The sequence below is a fragment of the Microcaecilia unicolor genome, chromosome 10 (assembly GCF_901765095.1).
Source record: "Microcaecilia unicolor chromosome 10, aMicUni1.1, whole genome shotgun sequence".
Taxonomy (NCBI): domain Eukaryota; kingdom Metazoa; phylum Chordata; class Amphibia; order Gymnophiona; family Siphonopidae; genus Microcaecilia; species Microcaecilia unicolor.
The window spans coordinates 72,151,642-72,176,416 of record NC_044040.1 but is presented as its reverse complement, the minus strand read 5'-3'; the positions used below and the strand labels follow the sequence as shown (position 1 = coordinate 72,176,416).

General features: G+C 47.0%; 1 protein-coding gene across 1 annotated transcript in view; it reads left to right on the top strand.

Moving 5' to 3' along the window:
• The first annotated feature begins 731 nt into the window (after positions 1 to 731).
• SCAF11 (SR-related CTD associated factor 11) overlaps positions 732 to 24,775 on the top strand; it is a 580,274-nt gene continuing 556,230 nt past the window's right edge. The window contains exon 1 of the mRNA XM_030217091.1: positions 732 to 1,046. The gene's annotated coding sequence lies outside the window, so the exon portion shown is untranslated. The remainder of the gene's footprint in view (positions 1,047 to 24,775) is intronic.

Below are 24,775 nucleotides of genomic sequence, written 5' to 3'. Positions count from 1 at the left end.
TCCTTCCTCAGGTCAGCAGAGGATACCATAACAGCATTCTACGGTCCTGACCTGACCTGAAGCAGGAGGTCTTGGCCTCTGAAAGCTAAGCTAACTGAAAAGGCTATTAAATAAATATTTTCTAAAATGGTAATGGCATGAGGTGTGCAAGGGGGGTGGTGGAGCCAAGGCAGAATGAGTGGGGCTAGGGGGTGTGAACTAAAATCTCCCCCTCAAAAAATGGGACCCATTGGCAGCTCTGAATATTAGATATATTATATGGTTTTAGGAGTGAGAAAGATTAGCTGAACACAATGGCAACCCAGGCAAGGGTTATTTCTGGCACGCCTCCTTTCTTTAGGGATTGCATGCTCAGACTCCTAAACCTCCTAAAAGGGCAGCATGCCCTTTCTTGGCTACCTGTTGCAATAGCTGTGTGTCTTTTTTTTTTTTTTTTTCCTTTTGTGGAGGTTTTCACGTTTGTTTAAAATATTCCAGTTTTCTTCCTGTAGGCCAAATTCCATTTTTGAAAATGTTGTATTGATGAAAACGAAAATGGTTATTTTTAAAATAGTTATTTCAAAGAATGTTTTTTTTTTAAATTCTATAACCAGAACCTGCATTATCTAGCACGTCTCAGGCTCCTTGGATAAAGCTTTGTGGTTGCTTGTATATATTTACAGTACTGTATTAGGCGTTCTCAGGCTTCTGTAACAGTACTACAGCTCCCACAATGCCTCTTCTCGCCTCAGCGCGGCAGCAGGCGAAGTAGGCCTGCGCGCGTCAGTTCTCCTTGAACTATGTACCATCGTTGAGTGCGCGAGCCTAGCATCTCCATTTTGCAAACATTACGTTGATTCCGTTGGTAGTACGCGCTCCGCAAGCAGCCTGCAGTGTGTTAGTGCCGGTTCCTGCAGCGCCATCGCCAGGTGTCTGCCAGTGCACAGCCCCGCGAAAACGCAGCATGCGGCCGAGATCCTGAGCGAGACAGAAAAGAAAACGGTGAAGTGAGGGCCGTACCTTGCGCCTTAAATGTTTGGTTTCATCGCGTCTGTACTGCTAAGTAGGTGAGCCCTGGTGTGGTTGTGGCAGTTGACAAACTTGTTGGTTGAGAGATGGTTGTTGACCAGGAAACTGGTTCTTAAAGCTGGAAATAAAAAGAGAAAAGGAGGGGGGGTTGGGGACTGAGCCGCTGCGTGATCACGAATAACCGTTTGTCCCGCTGCCTCCTGCGGCTCTATCTGCCTTGGTTGTTATTTCTATTTGTTTTTCTCTCCTGGGGCCGCCCGAAAGTTTCCAGGCGGGCCATAAAGTTGTTTTTATTTTGTTCTGGTGGTCTATCTGGAGGCCGCGCGGCGGAAGTGCGGAGCCAACTGAGGCCTAGTTCGGGTGTCTGAAAGCTACGAGCAGGGAGCGGTCTCAGAAACGGAAACCGGGGTAGAGAGAATCGGCAGCCTCCTCGTGCTCTTCTCATCTTTTCGGCCAGTGCGGTGCAGGGACCCATTCACTTACATTTACAGCCGAGAGCTACGGATAACCAGTGTCGTCGATCACTTGGTTCTTTACGGTGAGGTGGGCTCGTTTGATGGTTCCAAGGAGAGGACGTTCTGAACGGTTCCTGCGCCGCATTTTGGTTTCTTGCTCTCTTTCGTGTTTTGCAGTGTGTTGGCCTTCAGGGGAATTTGTTTATTCATCCTTGTTCTCAGAGTCAGCGTAGAAACCAAAGGGCGAGAGGGGAGGGGGGGGGGGCACACAAACATGAGTAGACAAAGTCCTTTTTTATCTTTAATTTTTTGCTGAGGTTCATTCTGTCCAATTGGCTTTTCAAGATTCTGGTTCATGACTCTCGCTCCGCTTTTTCTGTCATTTGCCTTGGTTGATCTATATGGCTTTGTCTAACTCTAATCACTACATTTTACTTTCTGTACTAAAGGTGCTTTTATGTGGCATTCTCATCTTCTCTGTGCTTACCAGCTGTTTTGGGAGCCTTCTAAGGATAGAGAAAGTATATGCTTATGTGTACAGCGCTGCATACGTCTAGTAGCGCTTTAGAAATGATTAGTAGTAGTAGTGAAACCACAAGATCTTGGATGCATGCACTCTTGTTTCATGTTGAAATCCAATCAAACAAAAATCCTATTCTACGTGTGTTTATCTTCCTCGGTTTCTTTTCCTCATTTTATATATCTGTTGCAGATTCTACTAAAAGTTTGAGTATCCATTACATCTCTTGACTGTAGTTTCACTTCTGCCATCAGTTCATACAGATAGTGCTGCTATTCTTTTTTTTCTTTTATTTGAACCATGCCCAGCTTTAGGTTAGTGTCTCCAAATGGTTAACTTTGAGCATAATAATGCAACTCACTCCCAAGATAGGATATGTGAAGTATAATCCCAGTCACAAGTTTACTAATAATGTTCACTGTAGTAGTACCTGAATCATGCTAAAGATATCTTCCTTTTAGAGCTCATAAGATAATAAAATTATTTAGGCAGCTTATCATGGTATACTTGGAAACTGCTTTTAATCAAACCCGTGGCACCAAGCAAGATGTGAAACATTATGTTTCTATCACATTCTCTTGGTTTCTGACAGCATAAGTACATAAGTATTGCCATACTAGGACAAACCAAAGGTCCATCAAGCCCAGCATCCTGTTTTCAACAGTGGCCAATCCATGTCACAAATACCTGGCAAGATCCCAAAAAAGTACAATACATTTTATGCTGCTTATCCCAGAAATAAGTAGTGGATTTTCCCCAAGTCCATTTTAATAATGGTCTATGGACTTTTCCTTTAGGAAGCCATCCAAACCTTTTTTTAAACCCCGCCAAGCTATCCGCCTTTACCACATTCTCTGGCAACGAATTCCAGAGTTTAATTACACATTAAGTGAGCAGGGACTGTCTTCCCATGTTAAATTGTACAGCGCTGCGTAACCCTAGTAGCGCTTTAGAAATGTTAAGTAGTAGTAGTAGTAAGTGAAGAAAAATGTTATCCGGTTCGTTTTAAATTTACTACTGTGTAGCTTCATTGCATGCCTCCTTGTCCTAGTATTTTGGGAAAGAATAGACACTTCACATCTACCCTTTCCAGTCCACTCATTATTTTATAGACCTCTATAATATCTCCCCTCAGCCGTCTTTTCTCCAAGTTGAAGAGCCCTAGCTGCTTTAACCTTTCTTCATAGGGAAATCGTCCCATCCCCTTTGTAATTTTTGTTGCCGTTTTCTGCACCTTTTCTAATTCCACTATATCTTTTTTGAGATGCGGCGACCAGAATTGAACACAATATTCAAGGTGTGGTCGTACCGTGGACCAATACAAAGGCATTATAACGTCCTAATTTTTGTTTTCCATTCCTTTCCTAACAATACCTAACATTCTGCTTGCTTTATTAGCTGCAGCACACTGAGCAGAAGGTTTCAACATAACGACAACACCTAGATCCTTTTCTTGGTCGGTAACTCCTAACTTGGAACCTTGCATTACGTAGCTATAATTCAGGTTCTTCTTTCCCACGTGCATCACTTTGCATTTGCTCACATTAAACATCGTCTGCCATTTAGACGCTCAGTCTCGTAAGGTCCTCTTGTAATGTTTCACAATCCTCTTGTGATTTAATAACTTTGTGTCATCAGCAAATTTAATTATCTCACTAGTTACTCCCATCACTAAGTCATTTATAAATATGTTAAAAAGCAGCGGTCCCAGCACAGACCCCTGGGGAACCCCACTAACTACCCTTCTCCTTTGAGAATACTGACATTTTAACCCTACTCTCTGTTTTCTATCTTTTAACCAGTTTATAATCCATAATAGGACACTACCTCCTATCCCATGACTCTCCAATTTCCTCTGGAGTCTTTCATGAGGTACTTTATCAGACGCCTTTTGAAAATCCAGATACACAGTATCAACCGGCTCACCTTTATCCACATGTTTGTTTACCACTTCAAAGAAATCTAGTAGATTGGTGAGGCACGATTTCCCTTCACTAAATCCATGTTGGCTTTGTCTCATTAATCCATGCTTTTGAATATGCTCTGTAATTATGTTCTTTATAATAGTCTCTACCATTTTGCCCGGCACCCACATCAGACTCGCCAGTCTATAATTTCCTGGATCTCCTCTGGAACTTTAAAAAAAAAAAAAAAGTTGGTGTTACATTGGCCACCCTCCAATCTTCTGGTACCACGCTCGATTTTAAAGATAAATTACATATTACTAACAGTGTTCTGCAAGTTCATTTTTCAATTCTATCAGTACTCTGGGATGGATACCATCTGGTCCAGGAGATTTGCTACTCTTCAATTTGTCAGGTTGCCCCATTACATCCTCCAGGTTAATACAGGTTTCATTCAGTTTCTCCAACTCTTCAGCTTTGAATACCATTTCTGGCACTGGTATCTCTCCCAAATCTTCCTCGGTGAAGACCAAAGCAAAGAATTCAGTTAATCTGTCCGCTATGGCTTTGTCTTTCATAATTGCCCCTTTTACCCCTCGGTCATCTAGGAGTCCAACCGATTTTTTTGCCGGCTTCCTGCTTTTAATATACCTAAAAAATATTTTACTATGTGTTTTTGCCCTCAATTCAATCTTTTTTTTCAAAGTCCTGCTTTGCATTTAACTTGACATTCCTTATGCTGTTTCTTATTATTTTCAGTTGGTTCCTTCTTCCATTTTCTGAAGGATTTTCTTTTAACTCTAATAGCTTCCGTCACCTCACGTTTTAACCATGCCGGCTGTCGTTTGGTCTTCTGTCCTCCATTTTTAATACGCGGAATAAATTTGGCCTGTGTGTACTCCAAAGCTAATATCAAATCTGATCAAATTATGATCACTCTTATCCAGCGGCCCCAGCACCATTACCTCCCGCACCAGATACGCTCCACTATGGACTAGGGCCCAGATGCACTAAACTTTAACGACCCTTTAATGAAGAAATTTTCAACCGTAGCATGCATTAAAGGCCATTTTCCGACGATGCTAGCAGCTAACAAAACGGAATGCAAACGAGTCACTTCCAATTGTAATGTGGACAATTCGGAATGCACTAACCATACCGACGATTGCACCGAATCAGTTATCGCGATATATTTAACGTGAAGTCAAACCTGTCATTAAGGCCTGAGCTGTCATACAGACACTGCTCCCCGCTTCTCCCTGCAGCATAAAAATCCAAGCTGGCACGTTTGAAAATATAAATAACCACACAAACACGTGGCTCCCCACTTCCCCCTGCTTAAAATATAAAATCAAACCAAAAATTAAAAAAAAGGATCGGGAGGGGGCAAAGGCGCTCGTCAGGAGCGTCCTGTTTGGACGGCCTTGCCCCCCCCCCCCCGAGGTCGCCGCTGCTCCCCGCTTCCCCCTGTATTAAATAAAAAAATCAAAACAAAAATCAAAAGTTTAGCAGCCCCGGCCCCCCTCCCTTCCTGTCTCTCTCCTTCTCCCACAGCCCCACCCCCCTGAGGTCGTTGCTGCCGCTCCCCCCTCCGCCTTACCGGGCCCGCGCAGCGCCTCTCACCTCTGTGTGAAGGCGCTACACGGGCAAGAAGATCATCTGATCGCTGCGAGTCTTCAGGAGGATGTCTCTCCTTCCCTGACCTTTGCCCGCCCCTTCTAACCTAGGTAGGTTACTTACGTCAGAAGGGGGCGGGCCCAGGTCAGGAAAGGAGAGACGTCCTGAAGACTCGCAGCCATCAGATGATCTTCTTGCCCGTGCAGCGCCTTCACACTGAGGTGAGAGGTGCTGCACGGGCCCGGTAAGGCGGAGGGGGATTTTTGTGTTTTATTTTTTATTTAATATAGGGGGAAGCGGGGAGCAGCGGCGACCTCGGGGGGGGGGGGGGGGCAAGGCCGTCCATACAGGACGCTGCTGACGAGCGCCTTTGCCCCCTCCCGATCCTTTTTTTTTTATTTTTGGTTTGATTTTATATTTTAAGCAGGGGGAAGCGGGGAGCCACATGTTTGTGGTTTTTTTTTTTTTGGTGGTGGTTGTTTTGACGTTTGTGGCATGTGCAGAGCAGCCAACGCTTGGCTGCTCTGCGCATGCTTTAGGGGCCGATTACCGACGGGGATTACAACAGTTTAATGAATCTGTAATGCATTGTACTTTACAATACCGCACCGAACATGTGCGACTTGTTTTTTTGGTGCATTCTTCGTTTTTTCAAATTCGGTAAGCACTTTTACGTTTTAGGTTTTTTTTTTAAGTATGGTTGATGCATCTGGGCCTAGGTCCAGAAGTTTTCCTTCACTTGTCCGCTCCTGTACCAGCTGCTCCATAAAGCAGTCCTTAATTTCGTCAAGGGAGTTTACCTCCCTAGCATGTTCTGATATTACAAGTAGCATTTCATGGTACTTTGGGATCTTTTCTCTCTCCATACAATGTACAGAATAATCACTTGGATAAAAAGTGTGGTTGCCATGTTAGTCCACTTTTTAGATTGTTTTCATTAAAATAAAATACTAATAATTTTGTGTTCTATGTCTTTGTTTTTGTTATCTCCTTTATAATCGTGTCCCATTTTCTTGCAATTGCAATTTGGAATGGGACAGGTCCAGGTATAGCTTCTTCATTCTCCACAGTTCTCTGGATCATGATACCATTACCTTTCTGGTACAGTAACCATGATGTTTACAAAGTTTCCAGTAGATGAGAGTTCCACCTTAATTTTGCAGTTTGTTAGCTATGGATAACCATTTTCAGCCTTTCTTTGCAGAAAGTATTTAGCTTATTTTTTCTTTGTTTGCTGTGAACCATCTCAACTGTAACCCACTGTCCTAGGTTAATAGATGAGATGGTACACCTTAATTTTGCAGCTATCTAGCTATGGATAACCATTTCCAGCCTTCCTTCGCAGAACATATTTAGCATTGTTTTTCTTTGCTGTGAACCATCTCATCTGTAATCCACTGTCCTAGGTTGTAACTATCGATTTCTAATTTTTGGGTTTGTTTATCTCTCTCTAACCATATATGTATTTGGTTTTGATGGATGTTTGGTTCCTGAAGTGCTATTTGTTTCTCTCTGTATTTATCATAGTAAATGACAGCATCCATCCAGTCTGCCCAACAAGATTTGTGCATTTGCCATTTGTTTTTCCTTGTTTGCTGACCTAATTCTTCAATGTTTTCTTATGTTTTTCAAATTGTTTCTTATGTGTCAGAATGGCTGTCCAAGTTTACGGATAAAGACTGACTGGAAGTTTACTTTCATTCTTCAACTTTTTTGTGTGTGCACTTGGGTTGGCAGTTCTGTTAAGTAGGCCTGGAGATCTCGTATATAATAATTTGTAAATCTGCGTCCCTGGATGGCTGGCTGGCTGGGTTCGTAACCGTATGCAAATGAGCTACTGCCTCCAGCCTTCCCTTCTCAGTGTTCTGCCCTCGCGGAAAAAGGAAGTTGCGTCAGAAGAGGGCGGGACACAGAGAGGAAAGGGAAGGCTGGAGGTGAGGTGAGCCGAGCCTACTGCTTTCACTGACGCTGCTGCGACCAGGTAAAATAAAAGTTTTAAAGGAAGGGTGGCAGGAAGGAAAGGAGGGCTGTTGTGGGAGAAGAGGGTGGGCAGATGAGGGCTGCGGTTGAACTGGAACTCGGGTGCTTAAAAGGGGGGCAGGTGGGGGCTGGGGCGAGTCACTGGAGGGGAGGGCAGAGGAGAATCGCTAGACATGGATGGAATATACAGACTTGGCATACACTGATTCTTAATGGACATGGGAAACTTTTCTTGTTCCCACATCCAGTTTTTCAAGATTTGTATGCCCTTTTCACTTTTGAACTTGTATCTTATTTCTGTTAAAACATTTTTCAATACCTTTTTTAAGGGGCCTTTTTACTAAGCTGCAGTAAGCACTAAAGCTTGCTTACCGCAGCAAGAAAGTCATTACTACGGGGCGTGGTCAGGTGTTCAGTCATAATTTTTGCATGTGTTTCTATGTGCTTAAAAAAACTTCTATTTTTTTTGCAAGGGGGCAGATTTTGATGTTAGGAATCACCCTCTCCATCTTTGTATGCCAGATTGAATGTGGTTTGCCATATTGGCATAGTGAACACATTTGATTATTTGATTTATTTTGTACATTGCAAGGCACTATCAAAGGTTTTGTTATAGTCAATCCATGCTGACTTTCAAGATTCTTTTTTTCTGCTGGCTTTTCTTGCCACTGACCGTGATAGTTTTTATTTAGCTTTGGTTCCATATACAGTGTTCATCCTCTTAATGTTTTTCTGTTCTTTTTCCATGATGATTTTGGTATAAATGTGGTCATATATTCTGTTAGCATCTGTTGCAGTGAAAAGCTTAGATTCCATATCATCAAGCAGATCAATCCATAGACTAGTGGGTTGTGTCCATCTACCAGCAGGTGGAGATAGAGCGCAATCTTTTGCCTCTCTATATGTGGTCATGTGCTACCAGGAAATCCTCAGTATTCTTTCTATCTAGCAGGTGTGTGGTCACACGCAGCAGCTCTGGCTTGGTCTCCACGCCTATTTAATTTGGCTTTGTTGAGTACCTGGGGTTGAGGGCTCTTCGTGAGCAAGTGCAAACCTGGTGGTGCCAGGTCCCTCCTTTTCTCCCCCCTCCCGCTGGCTCTGTTTAAAAAAAAAAAAAAAGCAATCTTGAAGCAGAAAAGATTTTTGCAGCTGCTCACTGGGACACAATTCGTTGCAGCTCGGAGCAAGAAGCAGGTAATTTTACCTTTTCCTAGCGGGCAGGGGGTTCCCCGAACGTTTCCCTTGTGGTTCATGGCGTTGGATGGTAAGGGCGCGAAAAAGCGCTCCCCGGATCGTGATCGCGCGACTAGTGGGGAGGCACGGGGATCGGAGGCAGAGAAGCCCTTTTTGGGCGCCCTTCCGGACTTTGCTGATTTAGCCGGTTTTTCCTCCGCTGGGGCGTCGGCGGCTTTTCCCGCCTTAGGCACCCATCCGACGTCGGCCGCCCATGCAGCTCGGACAGCCTCTAGTATGGCTACCTTTGAGTTGGGCGGCGGTAAGAAGATGGCGAAGTTTAAGCGCCATGCTTCCCGCGCGACTCCTTTGCGGAGTGACGCGCCGGATGCCATTTTGGATGCGCAGCGCATCTCTCCCCCACTCTATGGAGTGGAGGTTGAGAGTTCCTCTAGGGCTGTGGCCCAGGTTGCAGAGGTGCACAAACGGGGGTTTCTCTCCCGAGTTTATTTTGTTGCTGCATCAGGCCTTTCAATTGCAAAACGCTGCCCCTGCTCCCCTGTCAGATATGGGAGAAGAGGCTTCCCTGATCAAGCGCTCTCGGGTGGATCTTCAGGTCTTGGGGGACTCTGTCTCCTCTGATGTAGATGAGGCAGCGTTTCTGAGTTCTCCCAAAGGTCCCTTGGAGATTCTTTTGAGGAAGCTGATCCTCGCCCTGATGGGGGAGATGACCCCTTTGCAGCGTGGCTTTTTTGCTCAGAGGAATTGCCTAACCTGTTAGTTCAGGCTATTAGCATCTTGAGTATTTCCTCTCCGAAGGAAGGCCCTCCTTCAGCCTTGGCGGGTTCTGCTATTATGTTGGCAACCAAGCGCCCTTCCAGGACCTTCCACATCCATGAAGCCATGAAAATTTCGGCTCAATGGGATTCTCCAGAGGCGAGCCTCAAGGTAGCCAGGGCATGATTCGTCTGTACCTTCTGCCAGAGGGTGAACAGGAGGCCTTGCGCTGGCCGGCAGTGGACTCTCTAATCACTGCGGTGACAAAAAAGACAGCTTTGCCGGTGGAAGGTGGCTCTGCCCTTAAGGATTCACAGGACAGAAAATTGGAAGCGGCCTTAAAGTTAGCTTTTGAGGCGGCCGCCTTGAGTTTGCAGGCCTCGGTTTGCAGCTCCTATGTGGCCAGGGCATGCCTGACGGTGGTGCAGCGGGCCTCCCCCTCGGATCCTTCCTTGAGGACGGATTGGCCGGTCTTGGAGTCGGGCTTGGCTTACTTGGCAGACTTGCTGTATGATGTTTTGTGGGCCTCGGCTAAAGGTATGTCTCCTACCTGGACGACTGGCTGATTCGAGCTCCCTCCTTTGTGGAGTGTGGGAGAGCGACGGAAAGGGTCATTGCTCTTCTGAGCTCCCTGGGATGGATCATCAACCGGGAGAAAAGTCAGCTGCGCCCGTCTCAGTCCCTGGAGTATCTGGGTGTTCGACACCCAAGTGAGCAGAGTGTTCCTGCCAGACAATTGGAGCCTCAAGCTTCAGGCCCAGGTGGGCTGGTTCCTAGCCTCCTCAGCTCGGGCTTGGGATTATGTGTAACTGTTGGGCTCCATGACGGCCACGATGGAGGTAGTGCCCTGGGCCAGGGCCCATATGAGACCACTACAGCACTTTCTTCTGCGGCGCTGGACTCTGGTTTCGGAGGATTACGCAGTTCGCCTCCCCTTGGACCCTGCCGTGGGAAGGGCGCTAAGTTGGCTGAGGTCAGCCAAGTTGTCAGCCGGTATGCCTCTCACGTCCCCGGAGTGGATTGTCGTTACGACGGATGCCTGCTTGACGGGCTGGGGAGCCCACTGCCTAGGAAGGACAGCGCAGGGGATATGGTCGCCGGCGGAGGCAAAGTGGTCCATCAACCTCTTGGAACTTCAGGCCATTCGGTTGGCGCTTCAAGCATTTCTTCAGGTACTGATACTGAAGCCGGTTCGCATCCTGTCAGACAATGCCACGGCCGTGGCCTATGTCAATCGCCAGGGAGGTACCAGGAGCGCCCCCCCCCCCATAGCCAGGGAGGCCATGAAGTTATGCCAGTGGGCAGAGGCGAATCTGGACCAGCTGTCGGCGGCTCACATTGTGGGAGTCCTGAATGTCGAGGCGGACTTTCTTAGTCGCCATACCTTGGATCCCGGAGAGTGGCAACTATCTGCTCGGGTGTTCTTGGAGATTACGAAGTGCTGGGGCATGCCGACCTTGGATCTGATGGCGACCTCGGCCAATTGCCAAGTGCCGGGACCCTCAATCTCTGTGGGTCGATGCTCTTCTCCAGCAGTGGCCAGTACAGGAGCTTCTCTACGTGCTCCCGTCTTGGCCTATGCTGGGTAGAATTCTCGGCCGGGTGGTGAAACACCCAGGCAGGGTGGTTCTGGTGGGTCTAGACTGGCCCAGACGCCCTTGGTATGCGGACCTAATCTGGCTTTCCGTGGACAGTCCTCTGCGGCTTCCAGCGGAGCGGGGCCTCTTACATCAGGGTCCCGTGGTGATGGAGGATCCCTCCCCCGAGCGGAAGCGGCTGAAGAAGGGCTTCTTGGACAAGGTCATCGCCACTATGCTGAGAGTACGGAAGCGCTCTACTTCTACTACATACGCCAGGGTATGGCGTACCTTTGTATCATGGTGCGAGGCAGGATCCCTGTTGCCCATCACAGCGCCAATTGCTTCAGTGTTGGCGTTCCTGCAAGAAGGTCTGGAGAAAGGCCTATCGCTCAGCTCTCTTAAGGTCCAGGTAGCGGCTCTAGCTTGCTTCAGGAGTCGCCTGAAGGGTGCTTCCCTGGCTTCTCAGCCAGATGTGGTGCGTTTTCTCAAAGGGGTTAATCACCTACGCCCTCCTCTGCACTCGATAGTGCCTACGTGGAATCTCAATCTGGTGCTGCGGGCCTTGCAGAAGCCGCCCTTTGAGCCATTATCGCGGCTGTCTCTGAAGGACCTGACGTTGAAAGCGGTCTTTTTTTTGGTGGCAATCGCTTCAGCCAGGAGGGTTTCCGAGCTCCAGGCGCTCTCGTGTAGAGAGCCGTTCCTGCGGTTCGTGGAGGTAGGAGTGTCTATTCGCCCAGTGCCTTCCTTCCTGCCTAAGATTGTTTCTCGCTTCCATGTGAATCAGCAGCTTTGTCTACCCTCCTTCCGTAGGGAGGATTATCCAGAGGAGTATCGTGCTCTCAGATGCCTGGATGTTAGACGAGTTATCATCAGATACTTGGAAGTGACCAACGATTTCCTGAAGTCGGATCACCTCTTCGTGCCGTTTGCTGGCCCCCGTAGGGGTCTGCAGGCATCTAAACCTACCATGGCACGTTGGGTCAAGGAAACGATTGCGGCGGCTTATGTGGCCGCAGGGAAGGTGCCGCCTATCCAGCTGAAGGCTCATTCTACTAGAGCACAGGCGGCTTCGATGGCAGAGTCCAGGTCCGTTTCCTTGAAGGAGATTTGCAGATCGGCGACTTGGGCGTCGGCTCATACCTTCTCACGGCATTATCGCTTGGACGTGGCAGCACGGGCCGAGGCCCAGTTTGGAGCTTCAGTGTTGCGTTCTGGGATTTCTACGTTCCGCGCTTGGTGAGTACTGCTTGGGTACATCCCACCAGTCTATGGATTGATCTGCTTGATGATATGGAAGGTAAAATTATGTATCTTACCTGATAATTTTCTTTCCATTAATCATAGCAGATCAATCCATAGTCCCTCCCAGATATCTGTACTGTTTATTCTAGTTCAGTTATATTTCAGGTTTAGACTTCAGTTCCTGTTCAGGAGGACTCCATGGAGTTGGGACGACTTTGTGTTACAGTGAGCTGCTGCTTCTTTTCCCCCCGTTTCGACGGTGGTTGGATTCATAACTAATTTATGCCAGTGCTCCCTCCTGCTTCGTACGGCAGTAGGGTAGCTTTGTTTCCCTCTCGCTTTGGCGGTGATGGTTTAAGCCAGCTCCTCCCGTGGTTGTGGAAGCAGGATATGCCAGTTCCCCCCGCATCAGTGGGTGTGGGTGCCCCCCCCCCCCCCCGCTTCGGCGGTGGTTGGGTGGCGGAGTGTCCCTTGGTGGGTGTAATTCTCTATGTTTGGTGATTCCTGTGGATGGAGCTTTGATATCGATTATACTGAGGATTTCCTGGTAGCACATGACCACATATAGAGAGGGAAAAGATTGCTCTCTTATCTCCACCTGCTGGTAGATGGACACAACCAGTCTATGGATTGATCTGCTATGATGAATGGAAAGAAAATTATCAGGTATGATACATAATTTTATCTTGTAGGTACACAAGTTCTTGATCTGTAATGTTTTGGAATAATAATTGGGTCTCCCTTTGAAAGGAGAATTATACTTATTACTAGTCATTGTGATTTAAAATCTGGCAGCCTGATCCAGGGGTGTAGCCAGCGCTCTAATTTTTATTTTTTTTATTTTTTTTTGTGGGGGGGGGGGGGGATGGCAATGTAGGAGGATGTTACTGAGCTAAGATGGGCATTCTGTCTGGGACTATTTTTAACCTGCTTTCCAACTTTTTTTGTTACTTTAGGCCAGGGGTAGGCAACTCCGGTCCTCGAGAGTCGCAGGCAGGTCAGGTTTTCAAGATATCCACAATGAATATGCAGGAGATAGATTTGCAAGCACTGCCTCCATGGTATGCAAATGTATCTCCTGCATATTCATTGTGGATATCCTGAAAACCTGACCTGCCTGCGGCTCTTGAGGACCGGAGTTGCCTACTCCTGCTTTAGGCTGTCTGTAGCTTTGTTTGCCTTTTTACATGTCTTTCCCTATGCCAGATAGCCATTCTTCTTCTTGGTTGGACTCTAGGGTCCTCAGAATTTTCTAGAAGGTTTCTGTTTTAGTTTTAGTTATTGGTAAGTTCTCCCCTTGCTCCCTGTGAAACTGTTTTGGTCTCTCTCTCTCTCTCTGTAAATGTGATGAAAGCAGTTAGCTTAGTGGGGTTTAAAAATGGCTTGGATAACTTCCGAAAAGAAAAGTTCATAAGCCATTATTAAGATGGACTTGGGGAACATCCACTGCTTATTTCTAGGATAAGTAGCATAAAATATATTCTACTGTTTGGGGATCTTGCCAGGTACTTTTAAAGTGGATTGGCCACTGTTGGAAACAGGATGTTGGTCTTGATGGACTTTTGATCTGTCCCAGTATGGCAACGCTTATATTCTTATGATACCATGCAGATCAAACACCACACTTTAAGGGAGAGGACTCTGAACCCAGTTAAGCTCTGGGATGAATGACACCCTGAGAACTATACTAAGAGGAATTTGGAGGCTGCAGCTGAACTCATCAAAGACTGAAGTTGTCTTCAAAAGTACCTGGCTGTGGATCTGCTGTAGTAGAACAGGCAGGAATAGAGCTGTGCGAAGGAATAGATCAAGCCCTTCCTTGTCATCAGTAGCAGATGAATCCATTAACTGATGGGTTGTATCCGCCTACCAGCAGGTGGAGATAGAGAACACTGAAAGACCATAGTGCCTCTAGGACGGCTAGCCCCAACTGCTTTCAGTATTTCTCTATCTCCCAGCAGGTGTGGATGTAGCTTGAGCAGCTCCTGGATTTCAGACTACCTGGGGTGGCTCCTGTGCTTTGCCAGTTGAGCAGGGGTGTTGTGGCTGGTGCAGACTTTAAAAGCATATAGGCTCGCCCTTTCCCTGCCTTACCCATTCCCCCCGCCTCCTGGAGTCCCTCTGTTGCTGCCTGCCTCCAACTTTCCTCACAGCGGCTTTTACTGTGTGGCTGTTCTGAGGCTTTTTCCAGTGATCCTGGTTCTGTGCAGCTTGACCGGAGCTCGTTGACTCGATCTTCTGAGGTGAGAGTTGTGCCCAGCTTCTCCGGGGAGGTCCCGCGGACGCCTTTCCGATCAGGGTAAGTTTTGGTGCAAAGCTGCCATTTTATTGCTATATTTCTGTCCTGTGAAAAAACGGACGATGGCTGCTGAAGGAGTTAAGTGCTGCTCCCGTTGTGGTAAACGCAGATCAGCAGCGGTGCTGTATAAAACGTGCTCCTTAGACGCTTACGCAAGTTTGAGCATGCCGAGCGATGTTTCTTCCCGTTCGATGGAGCTGGCAGTGGGCGCCATTTTGGAAGCTCCGCATGCCTTGACCCTCGCTGTTGCGGAGGAGTCTGAGTGCAGGGGGATGCCTCATTTAGAGGCTGCCAGAGGAGCTCCTACATCCGTTTCTCCTAATTTGTAGGCGGAGGATCAGGGTGAGTTTTTCTCCCCTGAGTTTGTGCTTTTAATGCATAAGGCTTTTATGCTGAAAAGAGCTCTGCCGCAGGTGTCTGACACTGCTTTGCCTCCTGGCTTCCCTCCTGGTATTGATGCCCCGGGGATGACTTCAGAGGTTATTTCCTCCCCCGAGCGTTGGAAACACGCTAAACGTAGGTAAATTCCCCGTCTGAAAGTGGGGCATATCCTCCCCCCCCCCCCCCCCCCGGTGGTCGGGCTGTGGAGAGTCTGAGGGATCTGGCAGACCCTCAGGGACGGATGATCCAGAGGAGGGTGCCCGTTTGCCACTGAATTTGGATGATCCTAATGTGGTCCGGATTTTCCACCGTGACGAGCTGCCAGCTCTCATTACTGACGCCTTGCAGGCCCTCTCGATTGATGATCCTGCTGAAGGCGATGCCTCCTCTGTTAATCTTAGGATGGCAAGTACTAGCAAGTCTACTTGGGACTTTCCTGTGCATGACTCCATCCAAGAGCTTATATCTGCTCAATGGTCTGACCCTGATGGGCCTTTGAAAGTGGCCAGGGCTATGGGTCAGCTTTACCCTCTGCGTGAGGAGCACTTGGCCCCTTTGGGGATGCCTAAAGTGGATGCATTGGTCACGGCAGTGACAAAAAAGACCACTCTCCCAGTAGAGGAAGGAGTCGCTTTGAAAGACATGCAGGACCGGCGGCTTGAGTCCGCACTGAAGCGGCCCTTTGAAATTGTGGGTCTTGCCTTGAGGGCGTCTATTTGCAGTTCCTATGCAGCCCGGGCATGTCTTTCCTGGCTACAGCAGGCGGTGGAACAAATGGTGCGGGCCCCCTTTCTGAGGTTGCCCCGCGGATGGAGTCGGCCCTGTCATTTTTGGCTGACTTACGAAGAGTAAACGAGGCTCTGAGTACGACATTTTTGCATGGAAACCCTGTGCTCTGTCATTGCGGCGGTACAGCTAGGAGAGTTTCTCACGTCTCTGGACCTAAAAGAAGCTTATTTGCACATTCCTATCTGGCCTCCACACCAGCGGTTCCTCCGCTTTGCAGTGTTGGGAAAGCATTTCCAGTTTCAGGCCTTGCCTTTCGGCCTAGCCACAGCTCCCCATACCTTTTCCAAGGTAATGGTGGTAGTAGCTGCCTGTCTCAGGCGAGAGGGTATCAGAGTTCACCCTTATCTCGACGACTGGCTCATCAGAGCGGACTCGGCAACCGAGAGTAGTCTTGCCACTGCCAGAGTGGTGGCAGTCCTCCAGGTGCTAGGCTGGGTGGTCAATATACCCAAAAGTCACCTGACCCCCTCTGTCTCTTGAGTATTTGGGGGTTCGACTTGGCATCGGGGTTGGTCTTTCTCTCCGATCAAAGGCGGTGCAAGCTTCAGAATCAGATCCGTCTGCTCCTGCGGATGCCTCGCCCGCGAGCTTGGTACTTTGTCCAGCTGCTGGGGTCGATGATGGCCACCTTGGAGGTGGTGCCTTGGGTGAGAGCGCATATGAGGCCTCTGCAGATTGCCCTGCTTCAACAATGGTTTCCGATGTCCCAGGAATGCCTCTGGCGCTTCCTTCCTGGTGCCTGGTGATAACAGATGCCAGCCTTCTAGGCTGGGGAGTGCATTGCCAAGGAAGCTATGCTCAGGGTTTGTGGACACCCGTGGAAGTGGGGTGGTCCATCAATCGCTTGGAACTGAGTGCGATATTCCAGGCTCTTATGGCCTTTCAAAAGACTCTGAAGGGGCTTGCTGTCCAGGTTCTGTCAGTCAACACGACAGCGGTGGCATACATAAATCGTCAGGGCGGCACTCAGTGCAGGGCCCTGGCCGTGGAGGCCGCTCAGATTTGCCACAGGGCCTAGCTCCACCTGCAGCTTCTGTCAGCAACTCACATAGCAAGTCAGAGCAAACGTACAAGCCGATTTTCTCACTGGGTATCAAATTGGCTCGGCGGAATGGGAACTGGCAGAAGAAGTTTTTCTTCAGATTTCTGCCAAATGGGGGACACCCGGAATGGATCTAATCATGTCAAGTGCAAACGCCAAAGTACCTTGCTTTTTCAGCAGAAGGAGAGATCCTCACTCGGTGGGGTTGGATGCTCTGGCTGAACCCTGGCCCTCGGGCCTCCTGTATGTGTTCCCTCCTTAGCCCTTGATAGGACAAGTTCTACTGCGGATTCGACAGCACCGAGGTCTGGTGATTCTCATAGCTCCAGATTGGCCAAGGCGTCCGTGGTATGCGGATCTCTGCCGGATGTTGGTGGACGCCGGTGCATTTGCCTCTGGCGCCGAACCTGTAGGTTCAGGGTCTGGTCAGACTATGGAGGATCCCTGCCGATTTGGTCTTACTGTTGAGAGGGCGCAATTGAGAGACAAGGGCTACTCTGTCATCTCCACTCTCTTGCAGGCCCGCAAGCAGTCCACCTCTGCAGCTTATGCTCGGATCTGGTGCAAATTTGAGGCGTGGGGTGTTTCAAAGACGATCACATCCACGCGAGCTACAGTCTCAACTATGCTGGACTTTTTGCAGGAGGGCTTACAAAAAGGCCTGGCTTACAATTCCCTGCGGGTGCAAGTGGCAGCAGTATCATGCTTTCGAGGGAAGGTCGCTGGCTTGTCCCTTGCTGCTCATCCGGACATTGCCAGATTTCTCAGAGGGGTGCTTAGGCTCAGTCCTCCTGTCTGGTTGCCCTGTCCGGCTTGGAACCTGGGGCTAGTTTTGAGGGCTTTTCAGTGTTCACCCTTCGAGCTGCTTAGGCGAGCTTCAGAGAAGGATGTGACTCTTAAGACAGTCTTTTTGGTGGCCATCACATCGGCTAGATGAGTGTCTGAGCTCCAGGCGCTGTCCTGTCGGGACCCTTTTCTGCAATTCTCGGAGTCCGGAGTAACGGTACGTACAGTGCCTTCCTTCCTGCCTAAGGTGGTTTCAGCGTTTCATCTGAACCAGCCCATTTTTCTTCCTTCCTTTTCTAGGGAAGAGTTCCCGGACTCCTTACATCTTCTGGATGTCCGCAGGGCTCTCTTGCAGTATCTACAGATGTCAAATGACTTCAGGACTTCTGATCACCTTTTTGTCTTGTTGTCAGGTCCTCGGCGTGGAGGTCCAGCGTCTAAGGCCACTATAGCCCGTTGGCTCAAGGAAGTCATTTTTGCTGCGTATCTGCTTTCAGGTTGGTCTCTGCCTGAAGCGTTTAAGGCCTCTGTGAAAAAGGAGACAAACCTATCAGGCAAGCCTTCAAAATATAGGTGACTCAATAATTGTCATTAAAAAAAACCTGCACTATTTATAAAAAATACATTTACTGACGCTGCATAATTGTAAATGATACATAGTTACACGTTGCAAATATGCATAAATAGTTCTACGGCATTTACCTTAGTATAGTCCATCAAAATGTCTCACAAATCCCGACAGGGGGTCCCTGTTTCCAATCCAAGCTGCTTCAGGGGTAATGACGTCATTTTTGTGAGTGTCTCCGACACATTTATTTGTAGTTGCAATTTTGTTAATGTCTTGGACTGGTTTAAGCCTTTTCTCTCCCCCCCCCCCCCCCCCTGAAGCAGCTTGGATTGCGAAACAGGGACCCCCTTGTCGGGATTTGTGAGACATTTTGATGGACTATACCAAGATAAATGCTGTAGAACTGTTTATGCATATTTGCAACAGTGGAGGAGTGGCCTAGTGGTTAGGGTGGTGGACTTTGGTCCTGGGGAACTAAGGAACTGAGTTTGATTCCCACTTCAGGCACAGGCAGCTCGTTGTGACTCTGGGCAAGTCACTTAACCCTCCATTGCCCCATGTAAGCCGCATTGAGCCTGCCATGAGTGGGAAAGCGCGGGGTACAAATGTAACAAAAATAAAAAAAATCTATGTATCATTTTCAATGCTGTGCCAGTAAATGCATTGCTTTATAAGGCTGTTTTGGTCCAGAAAAAATAGTGGAGTTTTTTTTTTATGACTGATGATTATTGTGAGACACCTATAGTTTGAAGGCTTGCCTTACAGATAGGTGTGTCTCCTTTTTCACTGAGTTCTTTTTTTCTCCACTTGTAAATTTTTAAGCAATCTTTCTGACACAGATCTCTCATGTAGAATGGCCGACAGGTAAGGAGCTCAACAAACGAGCCCCAGAGGTCCCGAGCGAACAGACCCACCTGAGCCATCCCTAACCGGACCGCAACGGGCTGGGAAGGAACCATACTGGAGCTGAACCATTGCCGAATTAATTGATCCAATCGGGTCCCAAAAATACAGAAGGCAAACGGTGAATTCCGGACGAACGCGTCCGCACCACGTGACCCATCCACCGCTGACGACCGAGGCCTAAAGAGAATAGACTCACCTGGGCCATCCAGGTGTCAGCAGACATCCCTGACCGAACCGGAACAGTTCGGACAGGAGCTAAAATGGAACCGAATTGTTGTATCAGCTGATCCAAACAGCACTGCTCTGGCCCATCACCCCATCCCAGGGCCACTCATCTGTTCGAGCTAGACGCAGCACAGAAGGGTCCAGATTGATCAAATCGATCGGATCAACTGCTGGAGATCGATTGACTCCCCCGAAGGCAGGGAAAGCCGGGAAAGCTTAACCCCACGAGACACCAGTGGGAGAGCTGAAAACCACCTAGCGATCACGTCCTGACCAGCTCCACGCCGACACACTTAGTGCACCCACACACTGCTTTAACCCATCACTCCACCCCAGGGCCGCTCACCTGAAGGCTGGAAACGACTGAGGAACAGTGAGCGGAGCCGGAGCCGAGGATCGGTAGATCTGCACTCCCCACTGCATCACTCAGCGCTGTGAACCCGACGTGCTTCCCGGCAAGACCAGCAGAGAGCGAAACGGGTCGAAGGAGTGGAAAGATCCCAGCACAGACCGACGAACCCGGGCCCCTCGAATCGCTGTGGAACAGCCTTCCCAGTGCCAAACGGGCAGGAAGCGGCAAGCATAACCTTAGGTGCGAGCCTTTGAGACTTACTTATTAGCGCCGAACACGAACCGCTGGACTGACTCCACGTGGAAGGGTTGGTGGTCTTCCAGGGGCAAACACTGCACGCTTGTCCCTCACCAGGTCCAGATGAACGGAAAACAATCGCCTGAGATTGCAAAGTAGGAGACCTGGAGACATGGGGAACCTGCAAGCCTTGATACAACATTCCCAGCACAGGAACCCGACGACCCAGTGATCGGTGCGCCACGTGGATCCCGAACGAGGAAATCCACCGCCTACCTAACTCCACTTGTTTAACCCCGGACACAGATAAAACTACTCACCAACCCACGCCAGCGAATAAATAAAGCAGAAAAAACGAACGGAAAACCGACAGAACTTATGAAAGAAGTATCACACTACATTTAGAACTGTAATCTAAATGCCTCTTAACTGCTTGCTTTACATCTCAGCACCACATTGAAGCAAGATCTATAATGCTTTTAATGATCACTTTATACTTAGAATTTAACTGTTGCTAGGTTTTCCACAGCACTATATCGAAGCAAGATTTGTTATGCTTTTAACTGCTTATTAGGCATCTCATATCATAACATTGCATCTAAAACTATAAATGTTTGCGAGGATTGCTAGGCTGTCCATAGCATTATATTGAAGCAAGATCTGTAATGCTTTTTAACTGCTTAGTAGGCATCTCATATCATAATATTGCAGCTAAAACTGTAATTTAAATGCCTTTAAATGTTTGCTAGGTATTCCATAGCATTTTAATGAAGCAAGATCTGTAATGCTTTTTAACTGCTTATTAAGCATCTCATAACATTATATTGCATTTAAAACTGTATTTTAAATGTCGGTTAAATATCATAATATTGCATCTAAAGCTGTAATTTAAATGCCTTTTTACATGTTTGCTAGGTTTTTCATAGCATCTTATTGAAACAAGATCTTTAATGCTTTTAACTGCTTATTAGGCGTCTCATATCTTAATACTGCATCTAAAACTGTAATTTAAATGGTGGTTAAATGCTTGCCATGTTTCTTATAGCACCATATTGAAGCATGATTCATAACTTACTAAATACTTGCTAAAGGCTTAATAAGCATCTCATAGTCTAATACTGCATCTTGAACTGTAATTTGCTAAACAATCCTAAATAACTAACACTGATATATGAACCCCAGCAAATTATTATTCCTAATTACCTACTATCTCTCCCTAACCCACTACGCAACCACAACCCCTAACACAGGCATCACTACTCCCACAATTCTCAGACCATCCACACAACACATACACAGCATGCTTATCCAAAAAATTAAACAATGGCACGAAAAACCTACCAGCCACGGTCACCATCAACAGAAAGGAACAAAAGGACATAACAAACTTATACATCAAGAAGACAGACAACTGATAAAAATTATCACTACCTCAAACCTAATTGAACACCACCAACAAATACAAATAGGATACATCAATGCCAGATCGGCAGTCAATAAAACCACGATACTAACTGACTGGATTACAACTGACCATCTCGACTTCCTACTTATTAGTGAAACTTGGATCAATGATCCCAAAGATCCAATAATTTTAGAGCTCTGTCCTCCAGGATACAAAATTACCCACTGGACAAGAGAAGGAAAAAGAGGAGGAGGTATAGCAATAATCTATACATCTCAATTCACAGTCACAACAGCAGCAGAATCTATTCTTCCCCAACTCGAAATAGCCTCAGTCAGAATCAGCCACCCCAACATACGTGATCCCCTAAACCTAATCTTATTTTACAGACCCCCGGGCAACTGGCAAGACTCACAAACGCACTTTCTGGATTTCATGTCGAATACCTGTGTTTCCACCCAGAACCTTCTCATAGCAGGAGATATCAACCTTCACCTTGAAGATACTAACTCAAGCAATGTATGCGAATGCAAAGACTTCCTCCAACTATGGGAGCGCCACTGGCCAAACACAACCCACCCATAACAAAGGACATACACTAGATATCATCACCCACAAATTCTCATCAGAACCAAATCTCACACTAATAGACACAAAATGGACAGCCAGGCCATGGTCCGATCACTACAGTGCCAACCTTTCCCTCCACTGGAGAACAAAAAAGACACAACAAAAACAAAAAACCTACGCGAGGCAAAATAGAGCCACTAATATTCTGGCAACAATTATACACCGACGAATGGACAACACCTACAGACTCACCCCAATTTCTTCAAGAATGGGATAACAGATGCAGAACAATACTAGACAATATAGCACCACTTCAAACCAGAACCTCACATAGAAAAAAACTCAATACCATGGTTTAACGAAGAACTGAAAGACCTAAAAACACAGGTCAGAAGATTAGAAAGAGCATGGAGCAAGAAAAAAGACGAAACTACACTACAACTACAAAGGAAATACAAATACACTATCAGACAAACTAAAAGGACGTATTACAAAACCAAAATAGGATCAAACTACAAGGATACACACAAACTCTTCTCACTCGTAAACAATCTCCTAAATAATAATACGGTTACCTCCAACAACACAGATACCCCATCAGCAACCAACCTTGCAAATTACTTACAGAAAAAATCATAAAACTCCGACTCATGATACCTACCAATATAACGGACTACACAAATATCCTTGAATGTCTAGACCCAAAACCCGGGGAATACCCAGCAGATCGATCTTGGACCAACTTTGACAAGCTTTCATCAAATGAAATCTCACTTTGGCTCGGAAAATATGCCAAATTGCAATGCAAATTAGACATTTGCCCTAATAGTCTAATAAGATCCGCACCCAAACAATTCAAAACAGACCTCACGAACCACGTAAATCACAGGCTTCAAAATGGGCTCTTTTCCATGGATAAAGGAAACATCCTACTTACTCCGCTACCGAAAGATGCTAAGAAAAGCACAATGGACCTAACCAACTATCGCCCAGTAGCATCTATTCCACTTATAACCAAACTCATGGAAGGCATAGCGACGAAACAACTTACTGAATACTTAAAGACTCAATCCTCCACGAGTCTCAATCAGGATTTCGATCAAACCACAGCACCGAAACTGTTCTAGTGTCCGCAATGAACTCATTTAAACAAGTAATTGCAACTGGTAACAACATACTCCTCCTACAATTCGACATGTCCAGCGCCTTTGACATGGTTAATCATGAAATACTATTACATATACTAGAATACTTCGGAGTAGGAGGAACAGTTCTCAAATGGTTCAAAGGATTCCTGACCACAAGATCATACCAAGTAACAACGAACGCGGACAGATCACTCCCATGGACACCTGAATGTGGAGTCCCCCAAGGATCCCCCCTCTCACCAACCTTATTCAACCTAATGATGATACCTTTAGCCAAACGTTTAGCCAGTCAAAACCTCAACCCCTACCTGTATGCAGATGACATCACAATTTACATCCCATTCAAACATGATCTAAATGAAATCACCAGTGAGATCAACCAAAGCCTCCAAATAATGCACACCTGGGCAGATGCATTCCAACTAAAACTTAATGCAGAAAAAATACAATGTCTTGTACTTACCTCACAATATAACACAAAAAACTTCTCCACTATAACCACACCATACTGTTCTCTTCCTGTATCACAAAACTTGAAAATTCTTGGAGTCACCATTGATCGAAACCTCACTCTTGATGCACATGTGAAAAACACTACGAAAACGATGTTCTACTCCATGTGGAAACTCAAAAGAGTAAAACCTTTCTTTCCAAGATACATCTTCCGTACTCTGGTACAGTCAATGGTAATAAGCCACCTGGACTACTGCAACGCACTGTACGCTGGCTGCAAAGAACAGACTATCAAAAAAACTCCAAACTGCCCAGAATACTGCTGCCAGACTCATATTTGGAAAAACTAAATACGAAAGTGCAAAACCCTTAAGAGAGAAACTTCACTGGCTCCCACTTAAGGAACGCATTGCATTCAAGATCTGCACGATTGTACACAAAATCATTCACGCAGACGCCCCAACCTACATGCTAAACCTCGTGGACCTACCTCCCAGAAACGCCACAAGATCATCTCGCAAATTTCTCAACCTGCACTTCCCCAGCTGTAAAGGACTAAAATACAAACAGATGCACACCACCACCTTCTCTTATATGAGCATGCAGTTATGGAATGCATTACCCACAGACCTGAGAACAATCATCGAAACAACTTTTTTCGCAAATCTCTGAAGACACATTTCTTCAACAAGGCTTACAACGAGAACCTATATCCTCATTTGATTACTTTATTTTTTGTCTATTAGATTGTAAGCTCTTTGAGCAGGGACTGTCTTCTATGTTTGTGCAGCGCTGCGTACGCCTTGTAGCGCTATAGAAATGCTAAATAGTAGTAGTAGTAGCACTAATCCACTTCACCAAGCAATTCAGTCATGAAAGCCCACCTTCTATAATTATCCTAATAAATCCCTTCCTTCTTCTTTCTTCCCTTAATTAATCTCTACACAATACTAACTGTACCTGATATAGTAACATAGTAGGTGACGGCAGAAAAAAGACCTGCACGGTCCATCCAGTCTGCCCAACAAGACAACTCATGTGTGCTACTTTTTGTGTATACCCTACTTTAATTTGTACCTGTGCTCTTCAGGGCACAGACCGTATAAGTCTGTCCAGCACTATCCCCGCCTCCCACCACCGGCTTGGGCACAGACCGTATAAGTCTGCCCAGCACTATCCCCGCCTCCCACCACCGGCTCTGGCACAGATCGTATAAGTAAGCCCAACACTGTCCCTGCCTCCCACCACCGGTTCTGGCACAGACCGTATAAGTCTGCCCAGCACCATCCCCGCCTCCCAACCACCAGCCCGCCTCCCACCACCGGCTCTGGCACAGACCGTATAAGTCTGCCCAGCAC